The sequence below is a fragment of the Lithobates pipiens genome, unplaced genomic scaffold (genome assembly GCF_037356315.1).
Source record: "Lithobates pipiens isolate NorthernLeopardFrog02 unplaced genomic scaffold, aLitPip1_a1.2 Scaffold_48, whole genome shotgun sequence".
In the NCBI taxonomy this organism is placed as follows: Eukaryota; Metazoa; Chordata; class Amphibia; order Anura; family Ranidae; genus Lithobates; species Lithobates pipiens.
The window spans coordinates 2,384,563-2,400,632 of record NW_027507872.1 but is presented as its reverse complement, the minus strand read 5'-3'; positions in this window follow the sequence as shown (position 1 = coordinate 2,400,632).

The window sequence follows — 16,070 nt, the reverse complement described above, 5'->3', positions numbered from 1 at the left end:
GGGGGGCACTGTCATATGATGCGCACGGGTAAAGCGATCTGGCGCACAGCTGTGTGCAATAGGAATAAACTAAAGCACACAAGCACACACACACAGGGTGTGACCCCTCGCTGACCTATAAAGGAAGTGAGGTCATCCAAACACACTGCTGGTTTGTCTTCAGCTTCCTGTGATTCCCACGTCTGTTCCTGTGATCTGTATTACCTGTTGTGACCCGGATTGCCTCATCGACCTCGCTGATCTTCTCCTGACCCGACCTCTGGCTTGACCTTGGACTCCCGCTTTCTGAACGTTTTTGACCCTCAGCCTGCATCTGGACTTACCTGCTATCTCCTGTGTTCGACCCCCGGCTTGTCTTGGATTATCCTTCTGTCTCAGCGTTCCTGGTACTTGTTGTCTTCTGATCTGGACTGTGTTTGACCCCTGGCCTGTCTCCTGGATTCTGCCTTTGCCTTACGGACTTGCTACCATTGCTTCTGGACCTTCCCACGGGACATCGCCTTTCAGCTCTGCTCAAGCTACCTGCTGATCTACTAGCAAGTGACTGTCCTACTGGTAGCTTGTGCCTCTTGGTGCAACCACCCTCTGTGCCACCTTCAGGGGTGGTCTGCGCTGAGTCGCAACAGCGACCGCTCTAGGCATCTTGGCCTCGGTGAGTACATTTATATGATAGGAAGACACAGTTTCATTCAAAGATGCCTTGGATAGGCGGATTGATTCCAATTTAAAGAGAATTTACCTCACTGCTGGTATGGCCTATAAACCAGCTTTGGCTTTAGCAGCAATGTCCAAGGCCATGGAAGTATGGACGGACAGTGTGGATGATACCCTCAGGAACATTTCGGATGAAGTTGCAAAAAGTTCTATCCAGGAGTTACGGCTTGCATCAGTTTTTCTGGGGGAGGCCTCGGTTGACATCATCTGCTTGGGGTCTCGGGTTATGCTTTCAGCTGTCACCGCCAAACAGGCTCTTTGGCTCCGTCCCTGGCTGGCTGATCCAGCTTCAAATCAGGTATGGTGCCGAATTCCTTTTGAGGGTTCTTTCCTTTTTGGTAATAAATTGGATAATGCCATGGGTTGGGCCACTGGCGGGAAGTCTGGGTTTCTCCCTCAGGATAGACGCTTAAAAAGCCAGGGAAGATTTTATTCCTAAGAATCAATATCAGGAGCAGGCCAGGGAGGCCCGTAGCTATAGACCTGGTCGGGAATATTCCAGGTCATGGAAGTCAAAGCAGTCTTCCTTTAAGAAATCTGCCAAAAGCAGTTTGACAGGAGAGAGGGAACCAACAAAATCTTTTTGAGATTGGGCCCGCTCAGATAGGCCAGGTGGGGGCTTGTCTTCTACGTTTTCGGCATGTCTGGACGGCCTCAATCCAGGACTTCTGTACCGTCAGAACGGTCTCTTCAAGCCATTCTTGGACCTTCAGCAGGTCCCCAAGACTTAGGTGTGTTCCCACCTCCCTTCCAGTCTCAGAGGAAAAAAGGCAGATCCTGTTAGCTTATGTGAAATCTTTATTGGCTCAAGGCGCTGCCGTTCCCGTGCCGGACGATCAACGAGGGTTTGGAATTTATTCTCCTCTTTTTTTGGTACAAAAGAAAAACGGAACTTGGAGGCCAGTCATAGACCTTACACATCTGAATCGTTTTATCAAAAAGGAGAGGTTCAAGATGGAAACGTTATTAACAAGTCCAGTCAGGCGATTGGATGATTTCAATAGACCTAAAGGACGCTTATTTTCATGTCCCTGTGGCAGAAGAATTTCATCAGTTTCTTCGATTTTCCATGGGCAAACTACATCTTCAGTTCGGATGTCTCCCGTTTGGGCTTTCAACATCTCCCCAAGTTTTCTTAAAGGTGTTGTTAGCTGTAGTGGCTCTATTGAGAACCAAAGGAATTCGTCTTCACCATTATTTGAACGATCTTCTGCTGCTAGCCCAGGACAGAGACCGTCTGTTATTACACTTGGGTCAGATTATCTCCACTCTTCAAGAATTCGGTTGGATCCCGAATCTAGAGAACAGTCAGTTAATTCTTTCTCAGTCTCTTGTATTCCTGGGAGCCCTCTTCAATACAGTAAAGGGTATCTGTCACGATCATCCTGGCGTTCCGGTCGCACACGGGAGACTTACCCGCAGAAGCCTGTCGTTGAGAACCCGTCGTTTCCCCTTGACGCGCGCTAAAGCGAACGAACGCACTCGCGTCAACATGAACGAGCGCACTCGTGCACGTGGGGTCACGAACGGGCGCACGTCCACTCGCGGGGGCACGCTGACCCGTCGTACGACCGTTTTGGCGCCCTAAGGACTTCTTAAGGCCCTTGCTCCATCCCATCCTTGCTGTCCAGTCTACAGCGTGTTCTGTGATCTTGCTATTCTGTACCTATACCCGTTACCTTGGTTCCTGATACCCGGCTAGTTCTTGACCTTGATCCGTTGCTGCCTGCCTACGACTTCTGCTTGTCTGACCACGTCTCTGCCTCATCCTCTTGTACCACGCTGATCGATTCCTGCTGACCCGGCCTTCACCCGACCATGCTGTTCCTGCCTACCCGTTGGATTCCCTGTACTTCCTGATGGCCACCTGCCTGCCAGTCTACCCACTTGTGCCTGCCTACACCAGCCAAGTACCACCAGCTCTACCTACTCGCTGTCGGTATCCTGCTGTTTATCCGGACCAGTCTCCATCTGCCAGGCACTTGTGCCCTCTGAACTTTTGAATTCCTGTCACCATCTCCAGGGGTTCATTAGCCAGGGGATACGAGGGGCCGCTCCCTGCATTCCGGGCTCAACTACTAGGTACGTGACAGTACTGGACAGCCATGTCCGAGCCTGCGCAGGGAGCCTCCCCCATGGACGAGCTTTGCCACCACCTGGCCGGCCTTACTCAGGCAGTTAAGAGTTTACAGGAAGGCTATGGCAGACTGGAAGAACAAGTCCAGGCGCTATCTGCTTCTTCACCAGTTGCTCCGGGGGCCCATGCCCCACCATCAGTGGTGATGTTGCCACCCGAACCCAGAGTCCCAACTCCGGAACGATTCGCGGGAGACCGGAACAAGTTCAGAGCCTTCCGCAACTCCTGCGAGCTCTATTTCGCTCTGCAACCTAGGACCTTCTCCCTTGAGGCGACTAAGGTGGGATTCATCATTTCCCTGCTGACGGACGAACCCCAGGCCTGGGCACACCGTCTGTTGGAACGAAAGGATCCGTCCTTAGACTCCATGAATACCTTCTTCCAGGCGATGTCTAGACTCTATGAGGATCCCCAACTCGCTGCGACCGCAGAAGCAGCCTTATGCCCCGTACACACGAGCGGACTTTTCAACATCCAAAGTCCGAAGGACCGAGTCCGTCAGACTATCCGATCGTGTGTGGGCTGCAACGGACTTTTGATTCGCCAAAGTCTGACGGACTTTAGAAATGAAGCCTGCTTCAAATTTTCCCGAAGGAACTCCGCCGGACCCGGTCCCCTTCGAAAACTCCGCTCGTGTGTATGCTACTCCGACGGACTAAAACCGACGCTAGGGCAGCTATTGGCTACTGGCTATGAACTTCCTTATTCGAGTCGGGTCGTACGTCATCACGTTCGAATCCGTCGGAGTTTAGTGTGATCGTGTGTGGCCAAGTCCGTTCGGCCGAAAAGTCTGTCAGAACTCCGTCGGAACTCCGGCGGAACTCCGGCGGAACTCCTTTGGAAGTCTGTCGGACATAAGTCCTCTCGTGTGTACGGGGCATTACATGCACTGCAACAAGGTCGCAGGCCTGTGGAGGATTACGTTTCGGAATTCCGACGTTGGAGCGCAGACACAGACTGGAACAACGCGGCCCTGCGGTATCAGTTCCGCATGGGTCTCTCCGAGCCTTTGAAGGACGAGTTGGCACGTGTGGGCGTCCCCGAGACCCTGGAAGCTCTGATAGACATCTCTGTCCAAATTGATAGGCGCCTGAGAGAGCGCCGCCAGGAACGTTCTTCCACAGCTACTCGCCCAATCGGGATGCTACCACGGGTGCCTAGCTCCGCCCACCCAGCTCCTCCTGTTCCAGCCGCATCCACACTGGACACCCCGGAACCCATGCAGCTGGGGCTACTCCGTCCATCCCTGACTCCAGAGGAACGCCAACGTCGCCGGGTCAACAACCTCTGTCTGTACTGCGGAGAACCAGGGCACTTTGTTCGCTCTTGCCCAGCTAAGATGCGTAAGTGCCTCCTTGTTCCACCTGTCCCCTCACCTGTGTTGTCTGATAACACCTCTCATCTGGCTGTTCCTGTTCTTTTGCAGCTTCCAGGAAGGACTATTCCAACCCATGCAGTTATTGACTCCGGGGCGTGCAGTGGCTTTGTAGACTCGTCCTTCGCCCGAAAGAACAGGATTCCCCTTAGACTGAGAGGGAAGGGGCTCTCGGTATACCTGGCCGATGGGTCTACTTTGGGATCAGGACCAGTGACTCAGGAGACTAGTCCCCTATCCGCTGTCATCGCCGGGACTCACCAAGAATTCCTATGCCTAGACGTCATCAAGTCTCCTCTGTTCCCCATCATTCTAGGTATGCCTTGGTTGAAAGCACACAACCCACGCATTGATTGGGCCACTGGAATGATTGAGTTCCCTTCGGACTACTGCCTCCAGCATTGTTGCCCGACTCCCAACGGGGACTCCTCGGCCCTTCTCTGTTTGGAAGCAGACGATGAAACCCGACAAGCTGTGCCCAAGGAATATCATGATTTTCTAGACGTTTTCAGTAAGAAGGGGGCCGAGACTCTACCACCCCATAGGCCATATGACTGCCCTATTGAACTGCTCCCGGGGGCAGAAATCCCCTTCGGAAGAATCTTCCCTCTATCCGAGTCTGAACTGAGTACCCTGAAGTCCTACTTGGATGATAACCTTGAAAAAGGATTTATCCGACCCTCTACCTCCCCGGCTGGCGCTGGGATTTTCTTCGTGGAAAAAAAAGACCACTCCTTACGTCCATGTGTGGACTATCGGGCTTTGAACAAAATCACCATTAAAAATCGCTACCCCCTGCCATTAGTACCCAAACTTTTTCAGAGACTGGGTTCTGCTAAGTTGTTCTCCAAGCTGGATCTTCGGGGTGCCTACAACCTCGTCTGTATTAGGAAGGGTGACGAGTGGAAAACGGCCTTCCGTACCCGCTTCGGGCACTTCGAATATTTAGTGATGCCGTTCGGGTTGTGTAATGCCCCAGCCACGTTCCAGCATTTTGTCAATGACATTTTTAGAGATTACCTTGATCTGTTTGTAATTATTTACCTGGATGACATCTTAATCTTTTCTTCCACTTTAGCCGTCCACCGGGAACATGTTAAGAAGGTCCTGACTCGTCTCCACCTTCACGGCTTATACGCCAAACCCGAGAAATGTGTTTTCGAACAGCAGAGCATCCAGTTCCTCGGCCTGGTCATCTCGGTAAGAGGGATTGAGATGGACCCCCAGAAGATCTCCGCAATTCAGGACTGGCCTGCCCCTTCCGATAGGAAGGGAGTTCAGCGATTCGTGGGGTTCGCTAATTTCTACCGCAAGTTCATTAAGGGATTCTCTTCTATTATCGCTCATTACCGGGCTGACCAAGCAGGGCCAAAGGTTCCGTTGGACCCCCGAAGCACAAGAGGCCTTCAAAACCCTGAAGGAATTGTTTGTCTCGGCCTCGGTCCTGAAACACCCCGATCCCGCTCTACCATATACCCTCGAAGTTGACGCTTCTGAGATAGCAGTCGGAGCGATACTTTCCCAGAGGCAGGGACCCAAGTCCTTACTCCATCCGGTTGCTTTCTTTTCTCGCAAATTGTCAGAGGCCGAAAAGAATTACGACGTCGGAGATCGTGAGTTACTGGCAATTAAATCTGCACTCGAGGAGTGGCGCTATCTGCTGGAGGGAGCCATCCATCCGATCCTGGTCTATACCGACCACAAAAACTTGGAATACTTAAAGACAGCTAAGAGATTGAAGCCCCGTCAGGCCAGGTGGGCACTCTTCTTCTCTAGGTTTTCATTCCACATCACTTACCGTCCCGGATCCAAGAATACCAAACCAGACGCTTTATCCCGCATGTTCAGTCAGCCGGAGAGTTTGCCACCTACTGATACCATCCTTTCTACTGGGAACTTTCTCCTACTCCAGGGGGATGTGGTGTCTCAAGTTAAGCAGGCTTCCATAGGCGCTACACCTCCATCCGGTATCCCGCTATCTTCCAGTGATGACCTTCTGTGGCATGGGGACAGGATATTTGTCCCCCAGGCAGTTCAGACTCTGGTTCTGGCCTCCTGTCATGACCATCCACTGGCTGGTCACTTTGGAGTATTCAAAACCCTGGAATTACTCAGGCGTACATTCTGGTGGCCACGAATGAAGAACGACTGCAAGAGGTATGTGGAGGCCTGTGCCACCTGTATTCGGAGTAAGGGCAACAAGTCAAGAGCCTGGGGTCTACTAAAACCGCTACCTGTTCCTGATAGACCATGGAGGATGATCTCCATGGATTTTATCGTCGAACTCCCTCCTTCAGAGAACCATTCAACGATCTTCGTCGTAGTCGATAGACTCACCAAAATGGCCCACTTCTTGCCCATGAAGGGCACCCCCTCAGCCGCAGAGACAGCCAACACCTTTGTTAAGGAGATTGTGAGACTCCATGGCATTCCCGCCAACATCACATCTGATAGGGGGATGCAGTTCACCTCAAGATTCTGGAGGGCGCTCTGCGGAACTCTGAAAATCGACCTTTGCCTGTCCTCAGCCTACCACCCGCAGACCAACGGTCAGACCGAGAGGACGAATCAGACACTGGAGCCGTATCTTCGCTGTTTCTCGTCCTTCTCCCAAGACGACTGGGTCTCTCTTCTACCGATGGCTGAGTTCGCTTACAACAACACAGTCCACTCGGCCACCAAGCAGTCCCCTTTTTATGCGAACTTTGGCTTCCATCCATTGTTCTTGTCTGGCAGTCTTCCCGAGTGTTCGGTACCAGCGGTACAGGAGAATCTTAACTTCTTTGAAGTGAATAACAAACTCCTACAGGAAACTCTGACCAAGTCACAGGAGCACAACAAAGAAGTCTTCGACAGAAGGAGAAGAGGGGAGCTGGATCTTAAGGTTGGGGATCGGGTCTGGTTGTCCACCTTGAACCTTAGACTGTCTTGCCCCTCCAAAAAGTTGGGCCCGAAATTCGTGGGTCCCTTCCCGATCAAGAGGAAATTAAACGACGTGGCTTTTGAACTCAAACTTCCTGAATCCTTCCGAATCCATCCAGTCTTCCATGTGTCACTTCTCAAACCCGCAGTCCCGGATCCCTTCGCTGACAGAATCTCCAGTCCTCCGGAACCCGTGATGGTCAATGGGGAAATTGAATTTGAAATTGAAGCCATACTGGATTGCAGGAAGAGACAGAACCAGGTTCAATTCTTGGTCAAGTGGAAGGGGTACGGACCTGAGGAGAACTCCTGGGAGCCAGAAGCTAACATCCACGCTAAGAGACTCATCCGTGCCTTCAAGAATTCCCACCCGAGTAAGATGGCTCAGTTGGGCATCCGGAGGCTGCCCCTTGGGAGGGGGCAATGTCACGATCATCCTGGCGTTCCGGTCGCACACGGGAGACTTACCCGCAGAAGCCTGTCGTTGAGAACCCGCCGTTTCCCCTTGACGCGCGCTAAAGCGAACGAACGCACTCGTGTCAACATGAACGAGCGCACTCGTGCACGTGGGGTCACGAACGGGCGCACGTCCACTCGCGGGGGCACGCTGACCCGTCGTACGACCGTTTTGGCGCCCTAAGGACTTCTTAAGGCCCTTGCTCCATCCCATCCTTGCTGTCCAGTCTACAGCGTGTTCTGTGATCTTGCTATTCTGTACCTGTACCCGTTACCTTGGTTCCTGATACCCGGCTAGTTCTTGACCTTGATCCGTTGCTGCCTGCCTACGACTTCTGCTTGTCTGACCACGTCTCTGCCTCATCCTCTTGTACCACGCTGATCGATTCCTGCTGACCCGGCCTGCACCCGACCCTGCTGTTCCTGCCTACCCGTTGGATTCCCTGTACTTCCTGACGGCCACCTGCCTGCCAGTCTACCCACTTGTGCCTGCCTACACCAGCCAAGTACCACCAGCTCTACCTACTCGCTGTCGGTATCCTGCTGTTTATCCGGACCAGTCTCCATCTGCCAGGCACTTGTGCCCTCTGAACTTTTGAATTCCTGTCACCATCTCCAGGGGTTCATTAGCCAGGGGATACGAGGGGCCGCTCCCTGCATTCCGGGCTCAACTACTAGGTACGTGACAGTATCATCTCATTACCCAAAGAGAAGGTGTCGGTAATTTGGGACAGAATTCGTCCGGCTCTTTCAGCCTCCCATCTCCAGGTTCTCCAGTGTCTGAGGATTATCGTCACTATGGTGACCACGATCCCAATGGTGAAGTGGGCCCAATGGAAGAAGAGACCTTTCCAAAAAGGGTTTCTTCACCAATGGCTAGGCGATAAAACTCAGCTTATCCGGATCGCATCCTCAATGAGAAGCTCTCTGCCCTGGTGGCTTCAGAGGGAGAATCTGTTCAATTGTCATTCCATTTCTTCCCATCTCATGGATAACTATAACTTCAGACGCCAGCAACAAAGTCTGGGGCGCCCACTGTTGGATGGAAGTAGCACAGGGCACCTGGGACTTCCCTTCCAGGAGGATGGTGTCGAACGTTCTAGAATTAAGGGCAGCTTTCCAGGCGCTCCTAGCATTTCGTCATCTGATTTCAGGAACCTCGGTTCTACTCAGACTAGACAACACGACGGCAGTTGCATATATAAGGAGACAAGGAGGTACTCGGAGTCTGTCTCTACTTCAGGAGATAGAGCCAATTATGTCTTGGGCTCAGAAGAACCTGGTCAACATTACAGCAACTTATGTTCCAGGGACGCAGAACATTCAGGCAGACTTCCTGTCTCGAGTCCTTCTGGACAACAACGAATGGTCCCCTCTCGAGGAAGTTTTCAGTTGGATTCTAATGTTGGGGTTCTCCCCAGAGGTCGACCTGTTTGCCTCCCCTTGCAACAAGAAGCTGGCAAGGTATTATTCCAGGTTTCGGCATCCTCAGGCTTACGGGGTGGATGCACTGATGGAACAATAGTGGTTCAACAGAGCTTACGCTTTTCCTCCAACTTCTATTTTTCTACAGTTCCTGCGGAGACTCAGATCAGAAGCAGTAGAAGTGATAGCTGTAGTACCTTACTGGCCCAACAGGCCATGGTTTCCACTACTAATGCTCCTCAGTGTCAGAGACCCGATTCCCTTACTTCACAGGCCCGATCTTCTATCTCAAGGCTCAAAGCTACATCCCTGTCCGCCCCATCTATGTCTGAGGGTCTGGTTTTTGAGAGGGGAATATTAGAGGCTCTGGGTTGCCCCAAGGAGGTCATTCCTACTCTCATGAGTGCAAGGAGGAAAAGTACCAACCAGGTGTATGAGAGGATTTGGTCTAGATTCACAAGACACATGTCCTCCAGGTCTAGCTCTGACAGTAATCTGACGGTTCAGGATGTTTTGAGTTTCTTACAGTCTGGACTAGACATCTCCTTATCTGTCAGCGCTCCTCCTGTGCAAGTCTCGGCAATTTTGGCTTTCTGGAGTTTCTTGGGCTAAACATCAATTGGTTCAGCAATTCTTTAAGGGAGCAATTAGACTTAGACCACAGAGGAAATCTAGATTCCCCAAGTGGGATTTACCGCTGGTTCTTGACTTCTTCTCACATTTGGACAAACCACTTTCAATCAAAGAATTGTCCCTAATTACATCTTTTTTAGTAGCCATATCTTCGTCAAAGAGAGTCTCTGAAATACAGTCTCTAGGATCAAAAGAGCCTTTCTTCACGTTCTTCCCTGACAGAGTTTCATAGTTTCATAGTTAGTAAGGTTGAATAAAGACACCAGTTCATCCAGTTCAACCTGAGTGAGTGTCTACAATTGTCCCTATCCCTGTACACTCACATCGGTCGCTACCATCAAGGAGCCCACAATCCAAGGTCCCCATTCATATACTAGGGTCAATTTTGGACAGAAGCCAATTAACCTACCTGCATGTCTTTGGATTGTGGGAGGAAACCGGAGTACCTGGAGGAAACCCACGCAGGTACAGGGAGAACATGCAAACTCCAGGCAGGTAGTGTCGTGGTTGGGATTTGAACCAGTGACCCTTCTTACTGCTAGGTGAGAGTGCTAACCACTACACCACTGTGCCGACCACTGTGCAGAGTGGTCCTAGTGTCAATGCTAGGGTCGAATCCCAAGGTTACTTCAGTCTTCCACGAAAATCAGGATATTACTCTTCCTACCTTTAATGCTGCTGGGAGTCAAGATCTTCATCCCCTTGACATGGGAGTTATTTTTAAGCGATACTTGGAGGCGACAGCTTCTTTCCGGCAATTGGATTACCTTTATGTTCTTTTCCACAGTAAAAGCAAAGGCCTTAGGGCTTCTGTCAGATCCATCTCCACGTGGGTGGTTCAGGCGATCCAGTGGGATTATAAAGAGAAGGGCTTGGCTCCTCCTGAGGTGGTTACAGCACATTCCACGAGAAGTCTCTCTACTTCTTGGGCAGCTTATCTGCAAAGTGGCTTCTTGGTCATCCATTCATACATTTATGGCTCATTATTGTGTTGAACCTGCCAGTTTATCTTCTGTTGATTTTTGTTTAAAGGTGCTGTCGGTCGATAGTGTTAAATATATCTTTGTTCAGCATTTTTTGCCCACCCGAATGTGTTTGGCGAGTTATTTCCCACACGTTGCTGCCATGGAGTCTGTCAGGAAAACAGAAAATTCCTATCAAAATACTTACCGTAATTTTCCTTTCCTGATGGACTCCATGGCAGCAGGAGTTCCCTCCCAAAATGGCTGGAGTAGGCTAGTTACCGAACACGACCATGGGCAGGGAGCAAAGATTTATGGAAGTAGCGTCCTATAGGGTAGTGGAAGCGGGACTTAACCCACATGTTGCTGCCATGGAGTCCATCAGGAAAGGAAAATTATGGTAAGTATTTTGATAGGAATTTTCCCTTTTTTTCAAAGTAGACATTCCAAGGTATTTAGTAAGAGGCATGATGAGCTTTTTGATGTTGTCATTTTTTCCCACAATTCTTTTCAAAATGAAGGTTTGTTTTTTTCACAAAATTGTCAGTGTAATAGGTTATTTGTATACTACAAATGAAACCCCAAAATAAATTCTGCTACTCCTGAGTATTACGATACCACATGTGTGGGACTTTTTCACAGCCTAGCCACTCAGAGAGGCCCAACATGCAGGGAGCACCATCAGGTGTTCTAGGAGCATAAATGACACATCTAACTTGTTGACTACCTATTACACTTTTGAAAGCCCTGGATCACCAGGACAATGACACGTGGCACTGACGACAGATGGCACTGATACGTGGCACTGATGACACGTGACACTGATGACAGATGGCACTAATATGTGGCACTGATGACAGATGGCACTGATACGTGGCACTGATGACATGTGACACTGATACCAGATGGCACGTGACACTGACAGGTGGCACTGATGGCAGATGGCACTGATACGTGGCACTGATGACAGATGGCACTAATATGTGGCACTGATGACACGTGACACTGGTATGGTACTGGTGACAGATGGCACTATGTGGCACTGATGACACGTGGCACTTATACGTGGAACTGATGACAGATGGCACCTATACCTGGCACTGGGCACAGATGGCACTAACAGGTGGCACTGGGGACAAATGGCACTGACAGGTGGCACTGGGGACAAGTGATACTGAGGACAAGTGGCACTGACAGGTGGCACTGGGGACAGATGACACTGATAAGGTGGCACTGGGGACAGGTGGCACTTAGATCTGTAAACGGCCGCTGTGATTTCCAAGGGACGCGGCTAGCACAGAACTTCCCCAATGCGCACTCACGGGAGTGCGCAATGCGGAAGTAAACAGGAGGACATCCAGGGACGGCCTCCCGGCAATTGGCATCCGCGCTGCAGCCATCTTTTGGCTATAGCTCGGACGCCTAATGGTTAATGTTATTGTGGTAACTTGACACCAAAAAAATATAAATTATTAATGTTATTGTGGTAACTTGACACAAAAAAATATATAAAACATTATTAATGTTATTGTGGTAACTTGACACCAAAAAATAAATAAATATTTAGATCACTAGAAAATAACTTTGACCGGATGCAGGAGAGAGAGAGCGAGAGTGTGTGATGTGCGCGCCGAGGTGCCTCTCCCTTCCTAACCTGGGTTCCTGATCTGCTCCGCTCCGCTGCTCGGTTGTCTGTGTTGGTAGCGGGGAGGGGAGGACAGCCTGTAGAGAGCACGGGGATAGGCGGGATCGGTGGTGTTGTCGGTGCTGCTCGAGGAGCGTGCTGCTGATCCAAGGAGAAACACACTGGCTCTGTTGTAATCGCCCCCGCCGCATTATCTCTGTGTGATATCTGCTTCCCCCTGCCACTTCAGCTGCTGGCGCCGCTATTGATGTCAATGCTATAGGACCCATTAAATCTCACGGTCTGTGGCGGCAGAGCGCGGTGTTTGAATCACTTTATCCCTAGTCTTGTAGCGGCAGGAATTTCAGACAAGGTGGTGAGAGACATTCTACTAACCTTCTGGTATCTCTATTTATTTTTTTCCCTGCCTGGACAGTATTTATTTTGCAAAAAAATCAATCTGCATCAAGGACGGTATTCAAGTGTACAATTAATAGCACATATATTAAATTCAAGATATACAATATAATATAAATTGCATGAAACTGCATGAAATCACACAGAATCGCAGACCAATATACACTAGCTCTGATCGTGGCATTGTAAGCTCCATCTAAAGTTAAGATGTCTTGGAGGAGAGCGGCGGAGGATCTGCCACCACCGGAGGGGCCCCTACCAGCACGATCTGTTAAAGACAAAGACCAGAGCCAGACTGCAGCAGCAGCGGCTGCGAAATTGGAGAAATATGCCCATGCAACTGCAGTGTCGCCGGTTAAAGGGGGGGCCCAGCAGGGGCCGCCGCAAGCTAAGATTACTACAGGCTTTTCTACAGACAGAAGGAGCCAAGGACAGACCTCTTCTAATCCATTTACCCCAATAATCAACAAAACTGTGAGTACTAAAGTGGTAGGAGGGGTAAAAATTGGAGTTGTGCCTTCAAAGTCTACTCAAACCTTAGAGGTGCCAACGGTCCCCCCGATGGCGGACTCTATATTTGTGATTGATGAGCCCTTACTAAAAGACATTTTTGAAGTGGTAAAAACATGTAAGGTTTCAATTGATAGTCTTGATATCCAGCTGAAGAGTATAAAGGAGGAACTGCATACCACAGGACAAGAACTGTGTAGTATTGCGGAAATTACTTCAGCCTTAAAGGAAAGAGTAAGCACTCTAGAGGACGATGTGTTTCCACTGTCACGTGAAATAAAGGGTTTTAAGGGGCAAGTGGACATGCAGGCAGATAAACTTGACACGATAGAAAATAGAAATCGCAGAAATAATGTTAGAGTGTTAGGCCTCCCAGAGCAAAGTGAGGGTTCAAACCCTATAGCGTTCTTGGAGAGGTGGCTCAGGGATATACTAGGCTACAATTTTTTCTCCTTTTTTTTGTCTTGAGAGGGTGCATCGTGTTCCTTTGACTATGCGTCAAATGGGAGGCCATCCTAGACCCCTTCTTTTGAAATTTTTGAATTACAACAATAAGGTGGCCTTGCTACGGAAAGCCAGGGAGATGTTATGTACAATGGGGTTAAGATCTCTTTTTACCCTGATTTCTCCCCAGATCTTCAAAAACGTAGGGCTTAATTTATACCGATCAAACGCATTTTTATGAAGTACAAGGTAACATATGCATTATTGTATCCAGCACGTTTACGAGTATCAGCCCTGGGTCAAAAGTATTTTTTTAATACTCTGGCTGAGGCAGACCACCGGTTTGAGGAAAACAAGAAGGTCTTGGGACCTGTGACTTGTTTATGCGATTGTATTGTCTTATTGTTGTTTTGTTTTTTTATGTGTAAAATAATAAGAGAAATGGGGAACATTTCTTTTTTTTTTTTCTCTCTCTCTTCTTTCTTTCAACACTTTAAAATGGTATAAAATGGTATAATGGTATAATGTTATAATAATGATATGAATAAAAGGTAATCCAGTGTGGAGGAGGGTGAGAGCCCCTCGATCTGTATGGTTGTTATTTAGAGGAATGTATGTTAAGGAGCAAATGAGGCTCCCATTTTGGATACACTTTGCACTTATAAATTTGAGACTACAAGGATGGGACGTAAGAGGGGATAGGTATGGTAAGGTCACGAGAAAACCCTTGATGGGTAGCCTGAGTGGGCAGAGGTGGGAGGGTGTGGGAGGGTATAGGAGGGTGGGGGGGGGGTGGGCACGGGGTGGATGCACCACTTTTATTATGTGTACTTCAAGTATTTCAAGCACTACAAAGATTAACACAGATATGGATATGTTTTGAGATACACTTAGAGAAATGGTTGGATCGCACATTAAAGAAGAAGAAGGAACGTAAATGGGTGAAGGGTCAGACTGGTTTTGGGAGGGTCCATCGAACTCTCACTAACTTGGCTGACCCTGGTCCGTTTTTTGTTTTTTTTGTTGTTTTTGAAATATTGTTCTTTATGCTTATGCAGGATAAAACCTTTAGTATAGTTTCTTGGAATGTCCAAGGCCTGAGGGACCCAATTAAAAGAAAGACAGTTCTGTCAGTACTAGAGGGGTCAGGGCCCGGACTCCTTTTTCTCCAGGAGACACATTTGACTAAGGATGCTATTCCGCAATTGCGTAGTCAGAAATTTCGATCCCAATATCATTCGGTTCACACCTCCTATTCGAGGGGAGTGAGCGTAATGATTGGGAAAGAATTAATGTTCTCCTGTAGAGAAAGTCACATTGATATACAGGGCCGGTTTGTTTTTCTGTTCTGCTCAATTGAGAATAAATATGTTTTAGCGAATATTTACATTTAATTTTGAGGTATTACAAGAACTGGTGGCATTTACATTAAACAAAGTGGGTATTCCCATTATTGTGGTGGGGGACTTCAATGAAGTCTTAGATAGAGGTCTAGATAGGTTCCCACCTGGGGACAGTCCTAATATAGCGGCTGAGGGGCGCTTATCCTGCTTCTTATCTAAATTGGGACTATTTGATATATGGCGAACCCAATATCTGCAAGAGTGTCAATATTCTTGTTTTTCAGGTACTTACCTCACCTTATCTAGAATTGATATGGCCTTAGCTAATAGTGAAGCATTTTTGTTGATAAGGAGTATAGAATATGGCCCATGAGGGGTCTCTGATCATTCCCCACTGTTGCTGGTTGTAAGCACTGGGGGTACAGCCCAACGCAATGAGTGGAGAATAAATCCAACTTGGCTAGAACTGATGGACAGTTCTGGAGGAGTAATAGACAAACTGCAAGAATTTGTCCAAATTAATACTGGTACGGCGTCGTGGGGGGTGGTCTGGGACTCCCTGAAAGCCTATCTCAGGGGCCTTTTAATCCAACAGGTAGCAAGAGTGAAGGGGATCTCAAAAAGGCGAGAGAATGATGTTAGAAAAGAGATGCTGCTTGCAAAAAGGTCCTATGTGAAGAACCCAACCTTTGATACCCAGAAAGAATGGCTAGAAAGACAACGGGCTTACAAAATGACCTTTATGAGGAAGACAGAGAACAAACTAATATTTCAGCAACAATGTCAATTTGGAGAAGGAGAGAGAGTCAGTTGTATGCTGTCCCTTTTGATTAGAGCTAACACCTCCCCTCCTGTTGTCTCTGCGGTCAGAACCCCAGGAGGAGAGATTACGACGGATGTAGTAGAGATAATTCAAGTATTTAGTAATTATTATAAATCTCTCTATACATCCAATAGAGAGCAAGGGAGGGAGAAAATTGATGATTTTCTCCAGGAAATATCAACCCCGACCTTATCCGCAGAGGCTAAAAGAGAGTTAGAAGCCCCAATATGTCTGCAGGAAATCCATTGCGCTGTAGCTGGGAAGTCCAATCGGAAATCCCCAGGT